The following is a 25,823-nucleotide window of genomic DNA, read 5'->3' on the forward strand; positions in this document are numbered from 1 at the left end:
GAAACCACAGGCTAAATAGATCACCAAATACATCACTTTCAACTGTCTTGGACCAATATGGTCACTCTTCAGAAGGCCAGGTTTTTTCATCATTGTTCTGTCCCTGTGGAGTCTGCTACCTGTTTATTTCTCCGTCATTGCTCACAATCAGACAGAAACAGACACCTTTTGGATGCGGAAATGAAGCAGCTAAGGAACAGAATGTATTACTAAGCTGAGTGGGAGGAAAGGAAAATTTCTCACATGGGCTAGCCCTAATCTGACATCTAAGGCCTTGTCTTCATTGGGGAAAAAAAGGTATATTCTAAAGGTGAGTTAACTAACAGGGTAAAGTCCTAGGGAAGAGAAGAAAGTTTCAGTTTTCACGAGTTAGCAGGTCAACATGAAGAGATGCTATGAAGACTCACCTCTAGTTTCCTTTAGAGGCAAGCAGAACACTTCTTACTTGACCACTTGAAGGTCTAGGAGAGGTTCACATACTCATGATTAACTCAAAAGTGAACTTAAGGCTTAATCCAAATCCATTGAAATTAGTGGAAAGACTTCCCATTGTCTTCACTGGACTTTGGATCAGGATTTTAGTGGAAAAAATGAGTGATCATTGGGGATGACATTTGATAAATAGCACTGTATATAATCTAGAAAATAAATCCATACATGGTAAATATAAAATCAGTTCAATGGAAGTGAATCTATTCTGGCTCCAACTGAAACTATTTTTATTTAGGACTTTATCTATTGTACATACAAAATTGATTTGAAATGACTAAACAAGTACATTAACATTGAGAGAAGAGTTATTGCATTGATTTTGACACCAGAACACTGTTCTGGTTTCCACACTTAAAAATCAGGTTTTGAAGAAGACAAAACATCTAAAGACTTCTGAGTTGCATTTGCTTTCATGCAAAATGACCACTGACTATTCAAACTCAATGGACATATTTTAAATACTAAATAAAACACCTTGTTGTACTAAAAGATGCAGTATTTCTAATTTTGCTCGATAAGATTTTACTCTTGCCATTTTCATCAAGTGGATATTAAATGAAAATTAATTTTAAAAGATAACAGGATAAACTTTGTCTGCCCTTTTAGGGAATAAAAATTAATAGATACTAAAAATCAATGACTGTGTAAAATAAAGGCAAAATGGATTGGTATTGGAGAAGTAATCCTTGACATCACAGGGCACTGGAAGCTGAGCAGGGAAAGGTTTTTAAGTCGAACTAATTAAAGCACTGGGGCAGGGTTGGGGAGCTGTTTGTTCTTTTTGCTAGCACCTATATACAACGCAATGGAACACTCCAACAAAGGAACACCCCAAACTTCTAATGAAGAACTCACAGTACACATCAGATATCCGCAAAAAGTTCTCCAGCAAAACCAGAATTGACATTTTATGAACCTAAGGGTTTTTGTTTGTTTTTTTTTAACCCAATAGATCCAAACTCTTTTGGTAAAATTAACTCTTCTAAACTGTCTAAAGAAGCAAAAGGGATAAAACCCCATTATTTCAAAATGCTTTGCAGGAACTGATCTGTAATTATTTAAACATTTTGAATGGTTAGGCAATTTGATTCTCTGTGCACAAAGCAGGACATAAAGTATTTGCACATTTAAGTTTGATAACAAAACTGGAAAAAAATGTAAATTGCTTTCTTTGTTTTAAATACATTACAAAGAACAGCAAGGGCATTGATCTTCCTTCTTTCTCAACCCAAACTCATTCAGTCATTGGTTCATAGGAATGCAAAAACTGAGCCATAAGAAGACACCTTTTGTGGTGGATAACATTTAAAAATTAATGTTAAAACCAAAGGTCCGGTTTTAGTAATCATTTTGGCAGACCACGGTAGGGGCAGTAGTTATTCCTACTTGTTTGGGTAAAATCTCCATAGAGCAATAGGATAATTGGATACTTACTATCTAATGTATTTTCTATCATTATATAGGTATCTGTCTTCCCTTGATTGGAAACAGACATGTGAATGTAGTTAAGTTTCTTGCAATTTCTGCATAAAGAATATTGCTCTTCACTGCTTAAATTCAAACTCTTCAAGTTTAAGTCAAAGACAAATAAATTACAAACTAGAAATTCACAGTAAGGAAAATCTTCTGCAACATAAATTACAACATTACAGTAAAAGGCATTACAATAGTAATAATGGAAAAATATGAGCAAAAGAGCACTAGCCAACCAAATGCTGTTTCAAACATTCTTGCTAAATTTTAGTCTGCTCAGCATACTTATTTAGCACTCAGCACACAAATTTTTCTGAACAAAGTGACTTTTAGTCCAAAATAGAACATCCAGAAGCAGAGCTATCCAGAAAGTTTCCTTGTGTAGCAAGCCTTTAGCAAAGGGGGGAAACCAACTATAGCTGGAAGTGACCTACTTTATATGGGGAAATCAACATCACATACACACAAAAAATTTTTTAGCCTGTTTTCTGCAGGTAGGAAAAGTACTGTTATGGCCAGAGCACATCAGGTGAGACACAGCAATAATTATTGAAGAATTAATGATAATGCTTCTTAAAAGAAATCACAAGTTACAGTAACATATGCAATTGTAAAGATCTTTTACTACCAAATGCGTAAATGTTCAGCATATTTAAAACACACTAGTCATTTTTCTGATGTTTATCAAATCGTTCCAATAGAGCTCTTAGTATATTTCCTGTGTTTTTTGGTGCCTGTCTCTTAGAGATTGGATTGCAGTCTTTGTCTGTTAAGGGAAAGAAAGAAAGAAGAAACAGAGAATTTTACTTCTTTATAAGAACATTGCAGCTCACAGAATCACTATCATACTTGCTAAAGATACATATTTTTAATAGTCTGTGGAAAATGCTGTTAGGAGGGGGAGGGGAGGAATCCCCCTCAAAATCCTTTAAAACCCATGATGAGAAAGTATTTCATATTTAGCTGTTAAAAGCCTCCAATATATTTGACTATGATCCCAATCCTGCAATGGGGTGTGCCCTAGGGAGCTCACTGCAGGATTGTGCCCTATATCCTGTTCACACCCAGTGTTAGCTATGCATGTGAACTCTTTGTCAGGCCATACAAGCAAATAATCTAGGAGAGAATGGAGAAAGAAATTAAGTAAAGGAAGACTTGGAAAGTCTGGAAGGGAGAAGACCATGCCTGTACTGAATTTACTGACTATCTGAAGGGAAGATAGAATAATGTATATTCAGATTATTTGTTGTATGGAAGTAAAAATTGTTAGCGCCATCTGTAATAGTAGTAGTAATAGAAATAAACATTTATACTATGTTAGTACCAAAGGCCCCAATCATTATTGAGACTGGTACAAACAGAAAAGAGAGAACTTTGCCCTGATTTATTATCTAAAGAGAAACACATGAAAAAGTAGGGCATGGGGTTATGCACAAAGCCAAATGATAACATGAAAGAACTATTCATCTTTGCTTACTGTTATGTGCATTTTTAAAATTGGTTTTATAGGAAGGGTGTAGGAAAGGATATTGAAGAAATAATCATAGCTTGTCATCTAACTAGTGTACGATTAGCATGCTGGCTTTTGTAAGTATGTGGCAGTGGAGTGTTTTAAGGAGGAATTTGAAGAAGGATGAGGTTGTGGCTGATCAAATTTTGTCAGGGAGTTATCCCCCATGCAGAAGAGGCAACCTGAGAAGTAAAACTGAAATATTTAAGGGAGCAACTTAGTAGCAGACAGTAACGGTTGGGAATGCTGGAATTCAGTAGGTCCATATATTAAGAACTGAAAAATGTTTATCATTTTCAGAGGTGTGATCGTCTATTTTTGAAGGCAAAAAGAGACTAGGATTCTGGGTCCTTTGCTACACATTTGAAGGGCTCTGCTATGTCTTGATGAGGTTAGAAGTAGGATTTAAATAGTAGATGTGTCAGATAGGCCAGTGGTTCTCAAGGCCGTCCACCGCTTGCTCAGGGAAAGCCCCTGGTGGGCCGGGGCTGGTTGTTTACGTGCTGCATCTGCAGGTTTCGGCATATCGCAGCTCCCAGTGGCTGCAGTTCACTGTTCCAGGCCAATGGGGGCTGCGGGAAGGGCAGCCAGCACATCGCTTGGCCCGCGCCGCTTCCCGCAGCCCCATTGACCTGGAGCGGCGAACCGTGGCCACTGGGAGCCGCGATTGGCCAAACTGTGGACAGCGGCAGATAAACAAACCGGTCGGGCCGCCAGGGGCTTTCCCTGAACAAGCGGCGGACCGGCTTGGAGAACCATTGAGAGAGGGCTGAGTTTTATGAAACCTTTGCCTATTTCTGCCCTGTGTAGTTCAATCCCAGACTGATGCCTGTCCTTTGTAAGGCTCAGGTGCTTAATAGGCATCAGCTGGCTTCCTTATCTCTACCCTTCAGTCTGGGAAGATGCTAATTCATTATTGCACAGGTGGGCTGGCCCCATCTCCCTTTAAAGAGGCCGGTTGCCTGCTGACAGTATTCAAGGTTTCCCGAAACTGACTGTGCCTTTGCATCACATTTTCCACTCCAATTTTCCACTTTATACTGAAGAGTATAAAATAGGTTTCCCAAACTCTTCACCTCTGTGTCATGATTATGTGAATCACCTCTCTTCTCTTTGAAACCAGATAACATCCCTGTGACAAGCTAATAGCTTCCATGGAAAAGAAATTGGGAAAGCTTTTAATGAAAATTTTTACTTCTTTCAACATAATTTAGCAGCTGGTATAAGTCCAACCAGCATTGGTGCTACTCTGCATAAATAACCAGCAAGTACTTTGTGTATCACTGTTTGGAAACCTCTGGTGTAAATTACTGAGGGAGAGTGGCAGGGGAGGAGGGTTTGAGTATTAAAACTAGAGCTGGTTGAAACTCCAATTTCCTTCCACAGGGAAATTATGCATTGCAAAATGCCTTTTGTCCCAATTGGAATGAAGAAAATGAGAAGTTCAAACTTTCCTGCCTAACAAAAAGTTCGCAGAAACCTTTTTTCAGAAATATCAGCACAACCATAATGAAAATGTTTTATATCTATAGCAACACATCAGCCAAAATGATTGCTTTGATAATTTTTCAAAAAAATTTATGAAATCAATACATTCCGCACAAAAGTTTTGATTTAGTTGAATCAGCATTTCCTATCACAAAACTGTCCAATCATAATTTTTTTACCTGCTCTAATTAAAACACTGTAGCAAATCTCATGAAGAATTATGACAATTTAAGACAATGAGGTCAGGAGCCAATGACAGCCACAGATTACCAATTACAGCCACTGGTGTCTGTTAGCGGGCAACAGTTCACTCTGTAACAGATGACATGGCTATAAAAAGATTTACTTTATAAAAAACTAACAGACATTTTATTTTTGCCTTCTACCCTTGAAAAGCAACAATTTAAATATAGAATACTGGAGATTTGACTATTCAGAAATTCAAATGACTGTACCTTTCAGCTAGTTCCGCAGCAGTTATATTTGGATCATATGGTATGGGATCTCCAATATATGTGCGAAATTTGACTGGGAACCCTCCGTATAGAGGAACTACTGGCAGTCGAGAATATTCATAAAGGCACCTAAATGACCCTGTGAGTTTAAAAACAAATTGTAAATGGTAAGCAACAGGTTAAAAGCTAGCTGAGTCCCTGAATCCAAGTAATGCCTGGATTGCTTAGTTTGCAAGTGACAATTTTACCATGACAAAATAAGCAAGACAATTTGCAGAGCATAGAATCTTGGGTGGTGATGCTGAAACAACCCTCTACTTATCCTTGCTTTATCTCATGCATATTTGGTTTGCACCCATATTAATACATAATAATAAAATAAAAGTTACCAGAGTTAAACAGAACAGAGTCTCCATAGTTTTACAAGTATAGTTCGACATATAGTACATATTGCACATATTTTAAAAATTCTAAACTTTAAGGGATACATATGTATTATATCTTACATATTTTTCCAAGTGTCCTATATCCTTCCCGAAGATTCTGTGTGAACATAGGATGATGGGCTATTAAACGAGAAAAAGTGGTGAGGATTGTGGACAACATTTCACTCTAATTTTTATTAGAAGTTAGTTCATTTTTTTTTTTAATTTTAACAAATTTAGTTCATTTCTGAATAGAGAGGTATTCCATCTATATCGCATGGTCATGGCAAATGTTATCATCTCATCTAAATGTGAAATGAACACTGGTAAATTTGTATTAGCAAATGAAGTAGTATTGTGTTTGCTTAGAAAAATTACAGCTAGTTACGTACCATGGGCCTGATCTAACTTAAATGGGGTAATTCTGAATAAGAATCTTTCCATTGACTTAAAGGGGTGTTGGATAGGGTCCCAAAGTACACCACTAAAACAACATTGGTTATCAGCATAACATTTAGAAACAGAAAGAACAGATTCCATAAATAGCACAGAACCATTCCAAAGAGACTGCTTCAGAGACATAATCCTGGTGGATTTTTTTTTTTTTTGGTGGTGGTGGTTTTGCCTAAAAGTCAAGACTATATAACAAACGAGACTATTGCTTTACAGGTAAGTATATATTACTTGGTTGGGGATGATCAATTGAAACACTGAAATGTTCTATTCAGATTGCTCTTGTGTACACAAGAGCAGTCTCAGAGATTGACAAGCCTGCTGTTGTGCTTGCCACAAAGTTGTGGTAGTGTACTTTTCAAGCTATGTTGCTATCTCTGTTCAGGTTTGATATGAAAATAAAAACGTTAACTGAGTTTGAATTTATTTATGTCACTGACATTACCCAGGGTATAATCTGGACCATGAACAGCTGTGTCCCCTCAGTTCTCCACCCTGAGGTGCCTTTTACACTGCTTTGCTTTGTGAGTTACCACTTCTGGTCTGCTCACACACCCTCCAGCATCTAAGTTACTCCCAGTTATAGGGTATGAATACTATAGCCAGCCACTCACGAATTACACTGCAGAGAAACACCAGCAAGTTCCCAGTCCCAGACTTTCCCAGAAATGTACGTCTTGAACTGCCCACCTCACTCTTTAACAATACATGCTCATATAAAGTATGTCATTTTATTAATAGAAAATTATATGCACAAATCCTATTCCCAAATGGAGTTTCCCAAACATTTCAGTCCAAACACACTGGTTTAGATCAGGGGTTCTCAAACTGGGGGTTGGAACCCCTCAGGGGGTTGCGAGGTTATTACATGGGGAGTTGCAAGCTGTCAGCCTCTACCCCAAACCCCATTTTGCCTCCAGCATTTATAATGGTGATAAATATATAAAGAAGTGTTTTTGATTCATAAGGGGGGTCGCACTCAGAGGCTTGCTGTGTGAAAGGGGTCACTAGTACAAAGTTTGAGAACCACTGGTTTACATAAAACAATAAAACAAATTTATTAACTACAAAAATAGATTTTAAGTAATTACAAGTAATGAGGTATAAAAGTCAGAACTGGTTACAAAAATAATAAAAGTAAAATGTGACTAATGCCTAACTTAACAAGAAGAAAAGGAGTACTTGTGGCACCTTAGAGACTAACAAATTTGTGCCACAAGTACTCCTTTTCTTTTTGTGAATACAGACTAACACGGCTGCTACTATGAAACCTAACTTAACAAGCTAAGTGAATTCAAAGCCCAGGTCTCTCTCACCACATGTTTCAGCAGTTTTACCAGCTGAATTTCTTTCAGTCAGGATCCTTCTCCCAGTCCAAAGCTATTTCTTTTTTTCTTCTGGTGTTGTGGATGGTTAGAGAGAAAGGGAGAGATAATTTTGGGCAGCTGCTCTCCCTTCTTATAATTTTTTCCCCTCTTTGAGGATCATCTCCAGCTGAGGTTCAGGAGACAAAGTCTGGGTGGATGGGAACCCCCAGCTGTTTCTTTGTCAAGATATAATTTTTGCACATATCCCAAAGTATGACCACTTAACCAGCTGATGGTCCATTTGATTTTGTTGACACCCAGCTGAGGCGTTGGCTAGCCTTTTGCCTCTGAGGAACTGGTTTGTGGCTGCTCCCCAGACGTGGAACATATCAGTGATACCATAGAGAGGAATCTTATAACTTGACATGCAATGTTGCCACACATATTTTACTATGACAATAATGATCAGCAAATTGTGAGTTTTCAAATGATGCCTCACAGAGCATACTTTGTACAAAATTTATCATATGCTTGTAAAGGGATGAACATGAAGGTATAGACTGTGTGACTGAGTGCTGGCTGTAGTCCCCTGTTCACTGAAGATGCTGCAGCACAGAGAAGGCTGCAGGTTTGACTGGAGTCAATCAATATGTTCCTAGTGGAGATTACTGACCTTTGGTGGTAACTGCTGGGCTAATGAGACAATTGATGCAGTAACTGGGTGTATATATATTTGGGAGGAACAGGCAGTTGTGAAAAGCTCGGAGGGAAGAAAGCTTTGTGACAGGCTCCTCCTGCTCAATACCTGTGCTATGTTCAATACTGTTTAGAAAGCAAGGATTAAAGGTTCATGTGGTGGAAAAGAAACAGACTGTATGTGTGTTTTTGAGTAAGAGGCCACGAAAACAGGCTAGTCAGCGCTGCTCATGGGTAGCTGAAGAAGCACCCTCTGACACTGTGGGCAAGAGAAATCCATTATTTTATAATACATACTTAAAAACAACTATTTTGTTAGTCTATAGATCCCATGTTCAAGATAGAAAATATGGGGTCTGTATGTACATTCAGGAGGTGGTACTTACCACTTTTGCATCTATAGCCACCTGAGCAAAGCCTTTGCGATTACCCCACAAGAGGTTGTAGTTTTCATCACTAAAGAATGCTTCTCGAACTCCGCCTGGTGAAACACCCAATAAGTGGCCATTCTTCAAAATTTGAACACATTCTTCTCTTCCACCATGCATCACACCAAAAATATCTAAAAGCAGTTTAATACCTGTAAGAAATGTGTCCAGTTTACATTATAAAGGATCACCTTACATTAAGAACTGCTTACCTTAGGAAAAAAAAGTGGCTAAACATCATGTGAAGCAGATAGGCCTGCATGTGGAAACTGAACTCCAAGCAATGATTTTTAAGAGTAACAGACCTTTTTTTCTGATAGCATTAGTCTAACCTTTCGCCCAGATTTACGTCTTAGGGAATTTTGTTAAAGTTGAATTGCTGACAGTCAATGAAAACCAAATATAAAGAAAGAACTATTGCTGTGGAAAAGAACTATTGCTTAGTCATAACAAGGGATTCTCCTTTGTGTGCATGACTGACTGACAAAGTAATTGAGGACGCCACGTGTTAACTAGACTGCACATGCGCTATCCCCTCAGAGCTATTTAGTATTCTCCATCCTGGAGCTGAGCAGAACTCTTCCTGGAGCTGCTCACCTCAGCTACTGGCGTTTTGTTGTTGCTAGGGATTGAAACTGAAGGCAAGGATATCGTCTTGCCTGTACTCTCAATCTCCCCACTGCTGGTGCTCAGGCAGCATGGAAGATAAGGAAGTTGCTGGACTAGACGCAGAGGAGTGAGGAGTTTGGATGGGAGACAGACAGAAGCTGGGATGGAAAGGGAGCCAAGAGGAAGAAATCTAATGAGGTTCAATAAGGATAAATGCAGGGTCCTGCACTTAGGATGGAAGAATCCAATGCACCGCTACAGACTAGGGACCGAATGGCTCGGCAGCAGTTCTGCGGAAAAGGACCTAGGGGTGACAGTGGACGAGAAGCTGGATATGATTCAGTGTGCCCTTGTTGCCAAGAAGGCCAATGGCATTTTGGGTTGTATAAGTAGGGGCATAGCGAGCAGATCGAGGGACGTGATCGTTCCCCTCTATTCGACACTGGTGAGGCCTCATCTGGAGTACTGTGTCCAGTTTTGGGCCCCACACTACAGGAAGGATGTGGATAAATTGGAAAGAGTACAACGAAGGGCAACGAAAATGATTAGGGGTCTAGAGCACATGACTTATGAGAGAGGCTGAGGGAGCGGGGATTGTTTAGTCTGCAGAAGAGAAGAATGAGGGGGGATTTGATAGCTGCTTTCAACTACCTGAAAGGGGGTTTCAAAGAGGATGGCTCTAGACTGTTCTCAATGGTAGCAGATGACAGAACGAGGAGTAATGGTCTCAAGTTGCAATGGGGGAGGTTTAGATTGGATATTAGGAAAAACTTTTTCACTAAGAGGGTGGTGAAACACTGGAATGCGTTACCTAGGGAGGTGGTAGAATCTCCTTCCTTAGAGGTTTTTAAGGTCAGGCTTGACAAAGCCCTGGCTGGGATGATTTAACTGGGACTTGGTCCTGCTTTGACCAGGGGTTGGACTAGATGACCTTCTGGGGTCCCTTCCAACCCTGATATTCTATGATTCTATGAAGGACTGAAACAGGCTGGAAGGTGGAGAAGGCTGGGGAAAGGCCAGGCTGGAGGGGACAGAAATAAGAGGTTTCAGGCTAGATGTAGAAGGATCTGTTACCACTATAACACACTCCTCACCAAAGCCTGGACTGAAATGTAAAATTCCTGAGTCTCATATGTCTCTGCTGTCAGCAAATATCTCTAAAATCACCTGGTAAAATGTATGTCTCATTTCCCTCTAGTGGCTTGTCCACTTAAAGGATGACAACCTACTACTCCTATCAGTTACTCTATTAGCTCAAGTGGCAGAAGTCTATACTGTAGATCTGAAGGATCCAACCATGCTGATGACCTATGTACAGAATTTGATGACTCAGGATGAAATTTCTATTTATTTTGAATTGTGCATTTTTAAACCTCAGGGAGTTACATACAAAAAATGTTAAGTTTGCAAAGTCAAGCACTAATAAAGAAATGCCACACTTAAGGATGACTCTGAAACCTTAATTTGCCCCCCACCATAAGTATACTTATGATACAGTCTCTAATTATGTGACCACAAATTATTGTTTCCCAAAGGGATCCTGCCTCAGCATGTACAGGATAGACTCATTGGATAGGTAATTATTCAGTATTTTGTTTTAGCTGTGTCATCATTCAGTTAATGGCCACATGACTTACTCATCATGCATTCTTAAGACCCTGCTCTGAATACTACATTATAAAAAAAGCCCTGGGAAAATTCATGGCATTGCTATTGGAGTTGGTCTCCCATAGTGCCCCCTAGGGCGTGACAGTGTGTTGAATACACCCAGCCTCTGGTCAGCAATGCCTGGCAGGTCAACAGCATGGATCTGGGTGTGAGAGACTCAGCCCTCTGACCTAGTCCTGTGGAAGTCTACTCTTTCCTGGGCTATCAAAGATCCAAAGGAAAACAACCAACACACAAGATTCTTTTCCTTCCTTTTCCTCTGGCAGGTCATAGGCCTGTGCAGCCCCCACAAGTGAGTCATTGGTAATAGTGCCAAAGTAATCATTCTGCATCAGGCCCACCTTCCCCTCAGAGGGCTCCAGCAGGAAGTAATTGTTTGAGCAATCCCTGCTCTGAATTAAACTCTTCTCTGGTAGATGGTCTTCTCCCAGATATGCCACTACTTTAGCTATGGTTCTCCCCTTTAGGCCATCCCACTCATTGAAGATTGAAGTGGGGCTGAACAGTCTGGCCCAGAGCTGTTCATTAACCCTCACTTGGCCAGTGCCAGGTTTGTATACCCATCACAGGCATTCATCACTTCAGTATCTGAGTGCTGCACAGAATTTGAAGAATATATCTTCATAATAATCCTGTGAGATGAGGCACTATTATTATCCTCATTTTACAGATGAGGAACAGAGGTACAGAGAAATTAAGCTCCGAAGTGTCCACTAATTTGAAGTGCCCAATTTGGAAAAGATATGGCCTGATTTTTCAGAGTATTTAGCATTCTATATCACTTTATATGTTCAGAGCACAGTTCCCAATGACTTCAGCTGAGCTGTGAATGCTCAGCACTTTTGCAAATCATCTGGCGAATCAGGATCTCAAACTGGGTGCCCAAAATGCAAAACACAATTAGTGACCCCCTCTGAAAAGTTTGGTTTAAATGACTTGCCCAGAATCACATAGGAAGTCTGTGGCAGAGGCAGGGATAGAATCTAATTCTCCAGAGTGGTATTCAGCTGCCTTAACTATGAGACCACCCCTTCTCTTTCTGTAGCCCCCTGCCTCTTTCACAATACACCTTCCAATATCTGCAACAAATAGGGACAGGGTCTTACAACCAACAGCCTACACAACTCTAAGGCATTTTCAGAGCATAGTCTATTTTGTGCACTGAATAAGGCAGAGGTCTTGTGGGAAAATAGTATGATCATGTAATTAGAGAGGTTTCAAAGTAGCAGCCGTGTTAGTCTGTATTCGCAAAAAAAAGGAGTACTTGTGGCACCTTAGAGACTAAAATTTATTTGAGCATAAACTTTCGTGAACTACAGCTCACTTCATCTGATGAAGTGAGCTGTAGCTCACGAAAGCTTTAGCTCACGAAAATTTATGCTCAAATAAATTTGTTAGTCTCTAAGGTGCCACAAGTACTCCTTTTCTTTTTGTAATTAGAGACTGTATCATAATGTGTACGTACAAGGATGACAAAGTAACGTTGCATGAGCAACCTTAATTCTGACATTTCCTGACTTTTGACTGCTTGATTTTTCAACCTGAATGTTCTTTTAACATAACTTTTTTACTGTAATATCAATAGGCCTTGAGATTGATAGTACCCTGTTATTTTAGGGCTGATAGCTAAAAAGGTATGCCACCTTCCCAAATGATTAGATAAAGCAGATACGGAATGATTATATTTGGTAGTAATTAACCCGATAATTAGATTGGTAAATTGATACTAACTTGATTAATCTTAATTTGATTTGTTTATATATTATGTTATTGTTTGATTTTTGTTTATATACAATTGGAAAGTTGTGTGAACCGGATGTTTCTTATCCAGACATCAGTGCCTGGGATGACCAGACACCCAGGGTAGTAATGAAGACAAATCTAATAAGCCACCTATTGGTAGTCCACACATATGCCCCTTTAGTCCTCACAGTCAACCAATTTTGTATAGTTGGCTACACTTTAAATATCGATCAAACAAGACATTTTGTTATAGTCAGTAGCAACAAGTCTAGCATAACAAAATCCTCCTATATTATTGGCACTGACACTCTGACATGTTCAGCCACCATTGTATGGAAAGGCATTTGCACTTCAAACTATAGCAAAGTTCTGGCTACAACTTGGGCATGAAGCCATCAGTCCTTAGGGAAATTCAACTAGTAAGGAATGCTCCAGCACATCTCCTCAGCAACATGGGCTACAGTGATCACATCAAACCTATCCTCCACTGGCTTTCCGTAGAATATCAAGTCACATTCAAGGACTTAGTTCTTATCTTCAGGGTGCTCAGTAGCATAGCTGAAGACTGTGGTCAGCAACGTCACTTCTCAGCACAATGAAACATTCCACCTTAAAGGTAAAACTCATCTGTGCAAACCAGGCTTTCTTGAAGGCTGGTCTGAGACTGTAGAATGCACTCTCATAGTAACGAAGGACCATCACAGACCTCCCCATCTTCAGTAGCAAGTGTAAGGTGCATTTCTTCCACCTTGCTTTCTCTAATATAAACAACATAGCACCATGTAGATTAAAAAAAGAAAAAAAAAAGAAACAACAGAAACCCCTACTGCAACAGAACACTACACTGTACACAAAATTGTTCCCCTGAGAAGAGTGTTTATTAACATGTGACAAACTACAAAGAGAATAAACATGTGACAAACTACAAACGATGTTAGTCACACCACTTAATGCACTACTGGAAGGCACTTAGACACTATGGTGGTGAGTGTTGGGGTTCTCATGCGAGCCGGACAAAGCACATCAGCCAATATGGTTGGTAGCAAAGCCGTTTATCTGTTATTCTCTCATTGCTTTTATACACTCCTTTTACATAATATTTTCAACCCCCTCCAAAGTCCATCACCCGGTAGCGGAGACATCTCGTTGGTTGAGCAGCCTCAGCACGGGCCATGCACGTGCGTCCTTCCTCTTGATTGGAGCACAGCTGTCCACTATCTGTTGTCAACAAAGTCTGGTGTTGCCAGTTTGCCTGGATCACGTCCCAGCCTGTAACTCTTTCTCAAAGCTCATTAAGGTTCACCATGGCCTTGACTAGCTGATAAATATTCTTAACTAGCTCACAGATACACCGTGTTCCCACATCTCCCCCCTTTTTACCACATGATACACGGACCACCGGTCACTTGCGTAGTTCCATCCAATTCTCGTTCATTAACAGGGGTGACCTAACGGGGGCGGAGCGATGCATTTTACGGAATATATCAAACAAGGAGGGGAGACATTGCAGGCAGCAACAAAGGCAAATAAGACCAATACATACAAAAACTATAATTCCAAATAATTGCCGAAGCCACCCCAAAGAAGGCAACCACCCTGTAAGCCAGTCCCAAAATCCCGCAAACCCGGTATCTTGACGGATGTGCTCAGTGAGAGAAGTCAATTCATCCAGGCGCTCCTCAATGGATCGGCTATTATCCGTAAGATTAAAACAACACATATGTTTAAAAGATTCACATCCCATATGATGCTTAAGCAATAGAAAATCAATCGCAGCTCGATTATCTAAAATGGCATCTCTCAATTCCTGCTGTTCCATACTTAAAAGAGCAATTGCCTGTGATGTAGCATTAAGCGCTTTAACAGCAAAACAAGCTAATGCATTCAAGGTTTGTACCGAGTAATAAGTTGAAAAGCCAGGAATGCCTGCAACGGTATTCATCAAAGCTAAATATTCTGAGTGACTATATAAGGTAACATCGGCGGAACACGTATTTTGCAAAGGGCACTGACTGCCCCGGATCCCACTGAAGCGTATCCGAAATGACAGGTGGGGGTCATACTAGGCATGTCTCTAACCCAAGAACGGTCGACATGCTCGGTGGCATCCATAGGCACATCATCTGGTGGAGCAGAACAGTACTTGGGTCCAGCGCCAGATTGGGCGCGGAAGGAGCCACGGGAATTACAGTCTCGGAGGCGCCGAAGAAATCTCGGGCTCCCACAGGAAGAACCTGTGGGGGATCATCCTTAGGTTTAGGGCGGAACGTCTCAGTAATCGTCGCTTGCACCTCCGCCTCAGCAGCAAGGGCCGCTATAGCTTTCTTAACCTTGCGCCAGGTCTGGCTAAGGACACAGCCTCCTTATTCCCATGGGCAACGGAGTCCCAAAGATCCTGTCCCAATCGCTCCCACACTTGTCCATCAAAAGCATAGTTTGGCCTCTTCAGAAACCCTCTCCTCTGTCCCCATTTCAGCAGATGAGACAAGGATTCTGCAGTTACTGTCTCTCTATGATACGAAGTAAAAATTCATGCACGGTTTTCTCTTCAGCTGATACAGTGGTACCCATTGCTACTTAAAGCCGCTCACCTGTGCGCACTTGCGTCACTCTCGGATGCCCAGGAGCCGAAAAGCTGGTACCTCCTGCCGCGGCTAGAACCCTCGCCTTTTCAGAAGGGATCCCGTCGGGGTCACCATTTGTTGGGGTTCTCATGCGAGCCGGACAAAGCACATCAGCCAATATGGTTGGTAGCAAAGCCGTTTATCTGTTATTCTCTCATTGCTTTTATATACTCCTTTTACATAATATTTTCAACCCCCTCCAAAGTCCATCACCCGGTAGCGGAGACATCTCGTTGGTTGAGCAGCCTCAGCACGGGCCATGCACGTGCGTCCTTCCTCTTGATTGGAGTACAGCTGTCCGCTATCTGTTGTCAACAAAGTCTGGTGTTGCCAGTTTGCCTGGATCACGTCCCAGCCTGTAACTCTTTCTCAAAGCTCATTAAAGGTTCACCGCGGCCTTGACTAGCTGATAAATATTCTTAACTAGCTCACAGATACATCGTGTTCCCACAGGTGAGATCACTATAAGAACCTATATGGTATAGACAGCAGAGATGGCCAGTGCCTACTGATGCGGGAGGGGGCACAACCATGGAACAGCTGGAGTCACGCCCATTGACACTGCATCCCCACTCGGAAAGCAGTGCCCCCCTCCCGGAAAGCAGCAGCCCCTCCTGCAGCTCTCAGGCTATTCTTCCACCTCTGCTTCTCCCTGCCTGGTGCAGCTCGCAGCTCACTGGCTCAGCTGCCCCGCAGGGAGGGGGCCTGGCTGCACCATGTGACCGAGCATTCGGGGGGGGGGGGCTTGCGACCCCCACATCTCCTCCTCACATGTTGGTTCTGTTATACAGTATACTATAGTATGATGGACAAGCTTACTGTCAAGAGAGGCCTTTGTCCTACAATGAATAAACAGCTAAGATGGCTAGAATACTACCAGAGGAATTTGATAGCGAGCAGCCCTGATCAGTGCAAGCTGATGGCTTTTAGAACATCAGCTGAAAGATATAATTCAAATAAACTTGAAATATACCTATTCCAGAAAAAGTGCTGATATACATAAAAATTGCCAGGTAAATTCATCCCCACTCTATTACTGGTGGTTTCCAAAGACTTAGATGAGCGATGAATCAAATATACAACTACAAAATAGGGAATAACTGGCTAGGTGATAGTACTGATGAAAAGGATCTGGGGTTTATAGTCCATCACAAATTGAATATGAGTGAACAATGTGATGTAGTTGTGAAAAAGGTTAACATCATTCTGGGGTGTATTAACAGGAGTTTCTTATGTAAGACATGGGAGGTAACTGGCCCGCACTACTTGGCACTGGTGAGGCCTCAGATGGATAACTGTCCAATTCTGGATGCTACACTTTAGGAAAGATATGGATAAATTAGAATGAGTCCAGAGGAGAGCAACAAAAATGATAAAAGGCTCAGAAAACCTGACCTACGAGGAAGGCTAAAAGATTGGGCATGTTTAGTCTGGAGAAAAGAAGACTGAGGAGGAGATCTGGTAATAGTCTTCAAATATGTTAAGGACTGTTGCAAGTAGGACAGTGATCAGTTGTTCTCCATGTCCACTCAAGGTAAGACAAGATGTAATGAATTATCTGCAGCAAAGGAGATTTAAGTTAGATATTAGGAAAAACTTCCTAACGATAGAGGTCATTAAGTTTTGGAATAGGCTTCCAAGGGAGGTTGTGGAATCCCCATTACTGTAGGTTTTTAAAAGAACAGGTTGGGCAAACACCTGTCAGGGATAGTCTAGGCTAAGTTGGTCCTGCCTTAGCACAGTGTGCTGGACTTGATGATCTCTCAAGGTCCCTTCCAGCCCTACAGTTCTATGATTCTATGAAGACCTGGCCTCAGTTATTCATGCCTTCATCACCTCCTGGTTGGCTAACAGAAAGCAATATACCTGGGCATGAAACAGTCAGCATTTAGGAAACTCCAGCTAGTACAGAATGCCAGAATGCATTTCTTCAGCAACACTGGCTACCAGGAATCTGTCCTCCACTCTCTATACTGACTTCCAATAGCATATTGAATAGAATATTGCATCAAGTTCAAGGTCTCAGTCCTGATCTTCAAAGAACTCCATGACCTGGGCCCAGGATATGTGAAAAACCATCTAAAGTTCTGGAATGAAGACCATGGCTGATGACTGCACTCCCCTGGCACAATGGAATTCTCAACAATAAGAGTAAAACTTGTCTGTGCAGGAGACAAAACTTTCTCTGGGGGGGAGTCTGAGACTTTGGAATGAACCCCCCAGGAACTAAGGACTATCATAAACATCATCAATTCAGGTGCAAGGTGCATTTCTTTGACTTTGCCTTCTCTAATATAAACACATAGTAACACGTGTATGTGTGTGTTGGAGGATAAATGTCTTAAGAGGAAGAATGTTGATACATAGCACACATTCCTATAAGTAAAATATAACATTTTATCATGCTGATACAGAAAGTTTATTCATTAGAATAGTTTCTATATAGCGCCTTACCAAATTCACGGTCCACTTTGGTCAATTTCATGGCCAGAAGATTTAAAAAATCATAAATTTCATGATTTCTGATATTTAAATTTGAAAGTTAAAAGGAGGTTGTCGGGGGAGGGTGTCACAAGGTCAATGTGAAATAAAGTATGGTATTGCCACCCTTACTTCTGTACTGCTGCTGGCAAGGCACTGCTTTTGGAGCTGGGTGCCTAACCAGAAGCTGCCACTCTCTGGCCACTCAGCTCTGAAGTAAGAGTGGCAATACCATACCCTGCCACCCTTATTTCTGTGCTGCTGCCTTCAGAGCTGGGCGGCCCCCTCTACATTAACCTTATGACCCTTCCCAAGACCCCTTTTGGGTTGGGACCCCCAGTTTGAGAAACGCTGTCTCCTCTGTGAAATCTATATAGTATAGAGTAAAAGTACACAAAAGACCAGATTTCACAGGAGATACCAGATTTCATGGGCCATGAATTGGTAGGGCCCTATTTATATAGTTTACAACTTTGAAAGTCAATAATAAAACTAGTTTAATAAAGCATTCTTTTCACTTACAACAGCCTTAATTTTAACAAAAATATTAAGTGGGATACTTAACAGAAGAAAGGACACTGCCTCTTCTTTATGTTAATGCCACATGCAAAGTTTTTGGAAATCTGTGAACCAATAGCTGTTACAAACTTCAGAAGACCTCAGATTTCCTCAAACATTTGTAATTACACTATTTTTTGTAGTATACACTGGAAAGAAATCTGAATGCCTGTACTGATGTACGTATCTCTAGTATTAATGTATGAATTTCACCATCTTTGAATTTAAAATATTTCTAACTCTCCTCCCTTCCCTTCACCTGCCCAGTACAATGAAAGTGCTTTACCTGGTATTTTAAAGGTGAAATGATCAGCTACTGAGTGGCAGAGTCTGCCCTTCTGGTTACATAATCTAGCCATAAAGTACAAATAGTCTATAGGAGTGGCACCATGGTAATAAATAGCCCTGGTCCTTCTGGGATTTTTTCCACACCATGAAGCTCATAACCTGTCAAGTACACAAAGTGCAATTAGTGTCTACCAGTCATGCTGTGATTTAACATAAGTTTCTTACTAGATACCTGCAGGAAGTTATAGAGGAAACTGTGCCAAAGATTAACATCTTATTTGCTATGCCACTGATATCAAGGTAATGTTGATTATAAGGTGATGCTGTTACTGAAGAAACTGTGTAAGAGGGAAATAAACCTGCACAGCAAACTGTCTTGGGTTCACAATAGTTATTGGAAGGATAGGAAACATGAATATGACCCTGAGATCATTTGGATAGAATAGATTCTGCCTGAGAGACCTGGGGTTCTGGAAATCATGAACAAGATTGGGGGCAGGGGTGGAGGGGATGTGTGAAAGGTTAGCCATTCATTGCGTGAGGCAAAGAGACCTATGTGGATATTGCCTTGTTTTTTTTACAGAAATTGGGGGTTTGGTGTGGTGAACCAGGTCCAAAAGCACCTTTCTTTGGGGCCCAAAGTGTTTGTACCACCCACTACATACCTTCCCACTTTGATGGCTGGTGTTCTAACTCCCATAGCAATCTCACCAAGATGTCTGAGTGAATTACAGGGCATTGACACAGGATTTTTTTTTTTTTTTATCATAAAAAAGACCTTGTCACACTGAACCAGCCAGTGAATAGTTAAAGGAGCAGCCAGCATGGCAAAGTTGGGTAGGACGTAGCCAGCTAGTATTTGTTTGGAGAACCAGGGTTTTCTTTAGTGACTTCACTTTATCTAAGAGGGTTTGGATTTATGTTTAAAGAAAACATCTTGCTTACCATGCCATAATTTTCCATACAAGCCCAGAGGCATACCACCATTTGCCTCCCATTGTCCCATAACTTACTGGAATCCCCCTTTAGGTCATTCTTTCTCTTGTAACATGAAGAAGAAGACTGGAAAGGTAGAGAACACTAAACAGAACAATATGAAATGCAAGCAGCATTATAAATAGGAAGTAGAACATAATCCAGATAGTCTTACGGTACTCCAGACCAGTCAATTCTTCCAGTGTGCAAGTCAGATAGGTCATATAGTTTACAAGTTTCTGCTCTAAAATAATGGATTTACTTCTGCTTAGCATCTCCTGGTAAAAAGAGAATGAAACAAACTAAGTCCAAAACTCTTCATAATCAAAGCAGCTTTCTTAGCTTTTCCACTAGAAAAAGATGACATTATCCTTTATTCTTACTACTAGCAAAGAAGTTCCACACATTTTTACTTCATTTAAATGGCGTTCTTAACATTAACTGACTGTCCTATATAAACTAGGACTTTGAGATATGGCTAATACTATAGTTAATAAATACATGTTATTTTATTTATATTAGATAGCGTCCCATTCTACTGGGCACTGTAATTAAGCACATATTAAGACACTGTCTCTGTCCCAAGCAGCTTCCAGTCCAAAGCTCTGATCCCACAAATGTATGCTTGACTTCAGTAGGAATACTCAGATGCTTAAAGTTAAGCATGTTCATAAGCATTGTCAGGATCAGAGTCTAAGACTACAAGTGATATACAAAATATGTTCCATGTTTATATATATTATATACATAGGTGTTTGTTTAAAAATAATAGATATAATATTACTGTATCTCTAATGCCCCCAACCTATCCTTAAGTCTTTGGTAATTTCTTGTAGCTTTCACAGAAGAAGTGGGTGTTAGAGAGGGTTTTGAAAGAGAAGGTAATGAATAGTCGTAAGGTGCAGTTTGGGGATGGAGTCACATACATGGGAAGTGTGGGAGATAGTTGTGAGAAAAGCAAACAAAAGAATGGACAATGCTAGGACCAGTGGAACTGTGGAGGGGCAGTTGGTTGGCATGTGAGAATGCCTAGTAGTGGGCTGGGTCAGAGGGTCTTGAGGCAGATTGGTGGGAGGATGTTAGTGGGCTGGGTGGGAAAGTGCCTGGGGCAGTTGTGGGGGAGGGGTGTTATGGGAGTGGGACAGTTGGATGTGGTGGGGCTTGTGTAGTTTTGGGTTATATGGCAGAAGACTGGGGGCAGAGGGTGGGGTGGGACAGGCTGAGTTGGAACAGGCTGGTTAATGGTGTCGGGGTAGTAGGGTGTTGGGGTAGTGTAGGCAGTTTGGGTGCGGGGTGCTGGCAGAGCTGCTGTTAGTTTGAAAGCAAACTAGGCAGCTACCTAGGGCAGCAGATTTCTGGGGTCACTCAAATTGGCCTGACACACCCCTCTATCATAGTGGAAGTACAGCTAGGCCAAATCTGCTGCCCAAGCCTATGAAGGAGGTTAGGGAGGGGGGTGTTGGTACAGATAGGCAGTTGGGGGGGGTTGTTGGGGCAGGTGTGTTGGCTGTGTTTGGGCAGTTGGGTGGGGCTGTGTGTGGTGGCGGGTTTGGGACAGCTCACTGGGGGTGTCTGGTTGTGGGTGAGGTAGGTGGGGGTGTCAGGGTATTTGGGTGGTGGTGGTGTGCAGAGAATGTCCTGTTGGTGGTGTGAGGATGTTGGGGCAGTTATGTGGGGTTGTTGGTGCTGTGTAGGACTGTCGAGGCAGATGGATTAGGGATTTCTGATGGTGGGTGGGTGGATGGGATTGTCTGTGGAGCAGTTGGGTGAGGGTATATGGTAGGATACTTGAGTGATGGATAAGGGTGTCAAGTGGTAGGCAGGTGCATTGGGCACTTAGGTAGGGGAGGAGTAGTTAGGCTGGGGTGCCAGAACATTGGGCGGGACTGTCAGGTAGCTGGGTTGGGGAGCAGTGGGTGGGGTTTTGGGGGCATTTGGGTGGGGGATGCCAGGGCAGATGGATTTCAGGACAGGGGGATGGTGGGTTGGGGCAGTGGGGTGAGGATGTCAGGGCAATTGGGTAGGAGTATTGGGGTAGTTGGGTGGTGGTGTTGGGGAAGTTGGAGGGTGTTGGGTGGGGGATTGACGGGGTGGTTGGGATGTCTAGGGCAGTTGTGGGTCCTGGAGCAGTTGGGAGTCAGGACAGTTGGGTGAGATGTTGGGGGCAGTTGAGAGTGCCTGGGGCAATTGGGTGGAGGTGCCGGGGCAGTTGGATGTCAAGACAATTGGGTAGGGGTGTCAGTGGCAGTTGGGTGGGTGGTGTTGGGGTAGTTGGGAGTCAGGACAGTTGGGTGGTAGTGGGGGCAGTTGGGTGGGGATGTCGGGGCAGTTGGGAGTCAGGACAGGGGTGGAGGGTGTTGGGGCAGATGGGTACGGGTGTCGGGGACAGTTCGGTGGGAATGTCAGGGGTAGTTGGGAGTCAGTACAGATGGGTGGGGGGTGTTGGGACAGGAGGTTGGGCGGTGTTGGGACAGTTGGGTATGGGTGTCGGGGACAGTTGCGTGGGGGTGTCGGGAGTCAACCGGTGGGTGGGGAGTGTCGGGGGCAGTCGGGTGGGAGTGTCGGGGGCAGTCGGGTGGGAGTGTTCGGAGCAGGTGGGTTGGGGTGTCGGGGGCAGTTTGGAGTCAGGATAGATGGGTAGGGGTGTTGAGACAGCTGGGTAGGGGAAACGGGAACAGTTGGGTGGGTGTGTCAGGGGCAGTTGGGAGTCAGGACAGGTCGGTGGAGGGTGTTGGGGCAGATGGGTACGGGTGTCGGGGACAGTTGGGTGGGAATGTCGGGGCAGTTGGGAGTCAGTACATGGGTGGGGGGGTGTTGGGACAGGAGGTTGGGCGGTGTTGGGGCAGTTGGGTCGGGGCAACGGGAACATTTGGGTAGGTGTGTCAGGGGCAGTTGGGAGTCAGGACAGATGGATGGGGGTGTCGGGGCTTCGGGAACAGTTGGGTGGGGATGTCGGGGGCAGTTGGGAGTCAGGAGAGGTGAGTGGGATGTGATGTGGCAGTTGGGTAGGGGCCTCAGGGACAGTTGGGTGGTGGTGTTGGGGACAGTTGGGAGTCACGACAGGTGGATGGGGGTGTTGGGATAGATGGGTAGGAGCGTCGGGGACAGTTGGGTGGGGGGGTTGGGGGCAGTTGGCAGTCAGGACAGGTGGGTGGGGGGGTTGGAGGCGGCAGGTGGGTCGGGGCAGTTGGGAGTCGGGACAGGTAGGTGGGGGCGTTGGGGGCCGGCAGGTGGGGGTCGGGGCAGTTGGGAGTCGGGACAGTTGGGTGGGATGTCGGGGGCGGCAGTGGGTGTCGGGGCAGTTGGGAGTCAGGACAGTTGGGTGGGGGGGTCGGGGCAGTTGGGTGGGGGCGTGGGGGCCAGCAGGTGGGGTGTCGGTGGCAGCTGGGAGTCAGGAAAGTTGGGTGGGAGGTGTCGAGGACAGTTGGGTGGGAGCATTGGGGACAGGTGGGTAGGGGTGTCGGGGCAGTTGGATGGGGGCGTTGGGGGCTGGCAGGTGGGGTGTCGGGGCAGGTGGGGTGTCGGGGCAGGTGGGGTGTCGGGGCAGGTGGGGGGGGCGTGGGGGGCCGGCAGGTGGTTTTTCGGGGCAATTGGAAGTCAGGACAGGTGGGTGGGGAACGTCGGGGCAGTTGTGGGGGCGTTGGGGGCTGGCAGGTGGGTGTCGGGGCAGTTGGGAGTCAGGACAGGTGGGTGGGGGACGTCGGGGCAGTTGGGTGGGGGTGTCGGGGGCGGCAGGTGGGTGTCGGGGCAGTTGGGAGTCGGGACAGGTGGGTGGGGGACGGGGGCAGTTGGATGTTGGGGCAGTTGGGAGTCGGGAGAGGTGAGTGGGGGGCGTCGGGGGGCGGTTAGGTGGTGGGGCGTTGGGAGTCGGGACAGGTGGGTGGGTGGTCGGGGCAGTTGGGTGGGGGCGGTGGGGCGCCGGCAGGTGGGGTGTCGGGCAGTGGGAGTCGGGACAGTGGGTGGGAGGTGTCGGGGCAGTTGGGTGGCGGCCTCGGGGGCCAGCAGGTGGGTGTCGGTGGCAGCTGGGAGTCGGGACAGGTGGGTGGGGTGGTCGGGGCAGTTGGGTGGGGGCGTCGGGGCGGCAGGTGGGTGTCGGGGGCAGCTGGGAGTCGGGGGCGGCAGGTGGGTGCGGGGCGCGAAGCAGGGGCCGGGAGTCAGGTGCCGGTGCCGGTGCCGGTGCCGGCGAGGCCTGCGCTCTGCTCACCGGTGCCGGCCATGGGCGTGCAGACGCCCCTCGCCGCGTGGCTGGCTGCAATCCAGCGGAGAACCCGACATCAGCACGAGGTGAGAAAAGGGGGCACCTAGCTACCTGTAACTGTGCACTGCCACAGCATCCCCTGGCGTGTGGGATGACGTACTGCAGAGCAAATCTCATAGGACTGCAAGACTGTGACATCCCAGCTGGACTGCAGGAAGGTGTGACAGGGCTGATGAATGATGAATGTTATGTGAGATTCGTGAGACTTGGGAGCCCTGCTCATCAGCCCTCCTTAAATTCCTAAAGCAAGCCCTGTGCACTGTGGTAGGGACAGAATGGACAGGTGTTGGTTATATTGGGTGGTGCAGTGCTCAAATTTGGTTAGGGTGAATTTTTTTTTAAAGCAGGTTTATCTTTTAAATTTACTTTCCACTAGAAAGGTAGGTGAAATAGGAGATATCCTTCTGTAAATATATCAGTGTTGAACAGTCCATTACTTTTTATGAAACAAAGGCTTTTTTCTAAACACAAGTTTGCACTGATTCAGGCATGGTCTCCACTAGGAGATTAGGTCAGTATAACTACTTTACTCAGTTGTAGGAAAAATCCGCACCTTTGATGTGTACCTCAGCAGTTCTGACTCTTGTACTAGAAATGTATCCCCTCTGGAACTGTGGCCCGTGGCCCTGACTCCTTGGGAGCAGTAGGCTGGGTAGCAAGGGTATGTCTAACACCGCAAAGAAAACCTGCAATGCCGAGTCTCAGAGCCCAGGTCAATTGACTTGGAAAGATGACCATATGTTTAAATTTACATATTTTGTTGTAAAATATTGAAAACTACATAATTTACCATAACTTTTACTTTTAAAAATTAAAATTTTTCTCCCCACAAGATATTACAAAATACATGCATTAAATAATCATATAATTTTTCTTAAAACATATCTATGTCTTATCTAGTCTGGACATGGGCTGTCTTTCTGCCATCAACAAGGGGAAACAGATGTAAAACCAATTTTGTGATGCTGACTCCCTCTATAAACTATAAACTCCAACTATAATCAGCTTTTCACTGTGTGCTCCTAATGTTACATAAGCTCTAACTTTTTATGTCAGGATAAAGTTGTCTGCTATTGTGGTTAAATATCTCCAATGGATTTCTCTCAGTTTAACAAACATTTCCATTTCCTTTGATTATTTGGATTGAAATTGCCTATTGGGGAGTTTTGCTTCTTTTTGACTTGTTTAGTTTGAGTAGTTTGAGGGGGAAGGACTTCCTGTCCTTCTTTCCTTCTTCCACCCCTCCCAAAAGATATGATTTTGTTATTTAAAACTTCCAAAGAAAGCTGGAAGTCTACAACTAGAGAGGACCTACTGACCTGGTGTCACAAACCTTTTTATGGTCTATCTACAGTTGCTCCTTCAGACCATGTCAAGAATGACTATAAGAATAAAAACACACCTGATAAAGGAAATTAACTGTAGATATAGCCTTAAATAACTGTTGGTTTGTGACCAAGGGGTGTCATAGTGTACCCTGTTCTCACTGTACAGCCCTGAAGGTGTGCTGCCCTCAGCTCCCTCTTCTGGCTCTTGCAAAGTGCTTAATTTAAATGTTGTCATTTTGACTTTTATATTATAATATAAATAAAAGTTTTGATAAAGTAGTGTTGAAATTTCCAAAACAAAAATTTCAAAAATTTTGTTGTGCAGGAAATTTTTACTTTTTTCATTCTGATTCAGGACTAAAAGAGATTTTAAAATGTTGGGATTTCCTGTGGAATGGAAATTCTGAGATTCACCAGCTCTAGTTTTCTCACAACCTGCCTCCTCCCTGCCACTCTCCCTCAGTAATTTACACCTGAGGTTTCCAAACAGTAGTGCATAGAGTACTTGCTGGATACGAATAGAAGGTGGCTGGTCACAGAACAGAGAGTGATGGGAGGCAGAAG

General features: G+C 43.6%; 1 pseudogene; it reads right to left on the bottom strand.

Annotated features, from left to right (window-relative positions):
• Positions 1-715: 715 nt before the first annotated feature.
• LOC119851396 lies at positions 716-23,990 on the bottom strand (annotated as a pseudogene).
• Between the last annotated feature and the right edge of the window lie 1,833 nt (positions 23,991-25,823).

Source organism: Dermochelys coriacea, chromosome 2 (genome assembly GCF_009764565.3).
Source record: "Dermochelys coriacea isolate rDerCor1 chromosome 2, rDerCor1.pri.v4, whole genome shotgun sequence".
Lineage (NCBI taxonomy): Eukaryota > Metazoa > Chordata > Testudines > Dermochelyidae > Dermochelys > Dermochelys coriacea.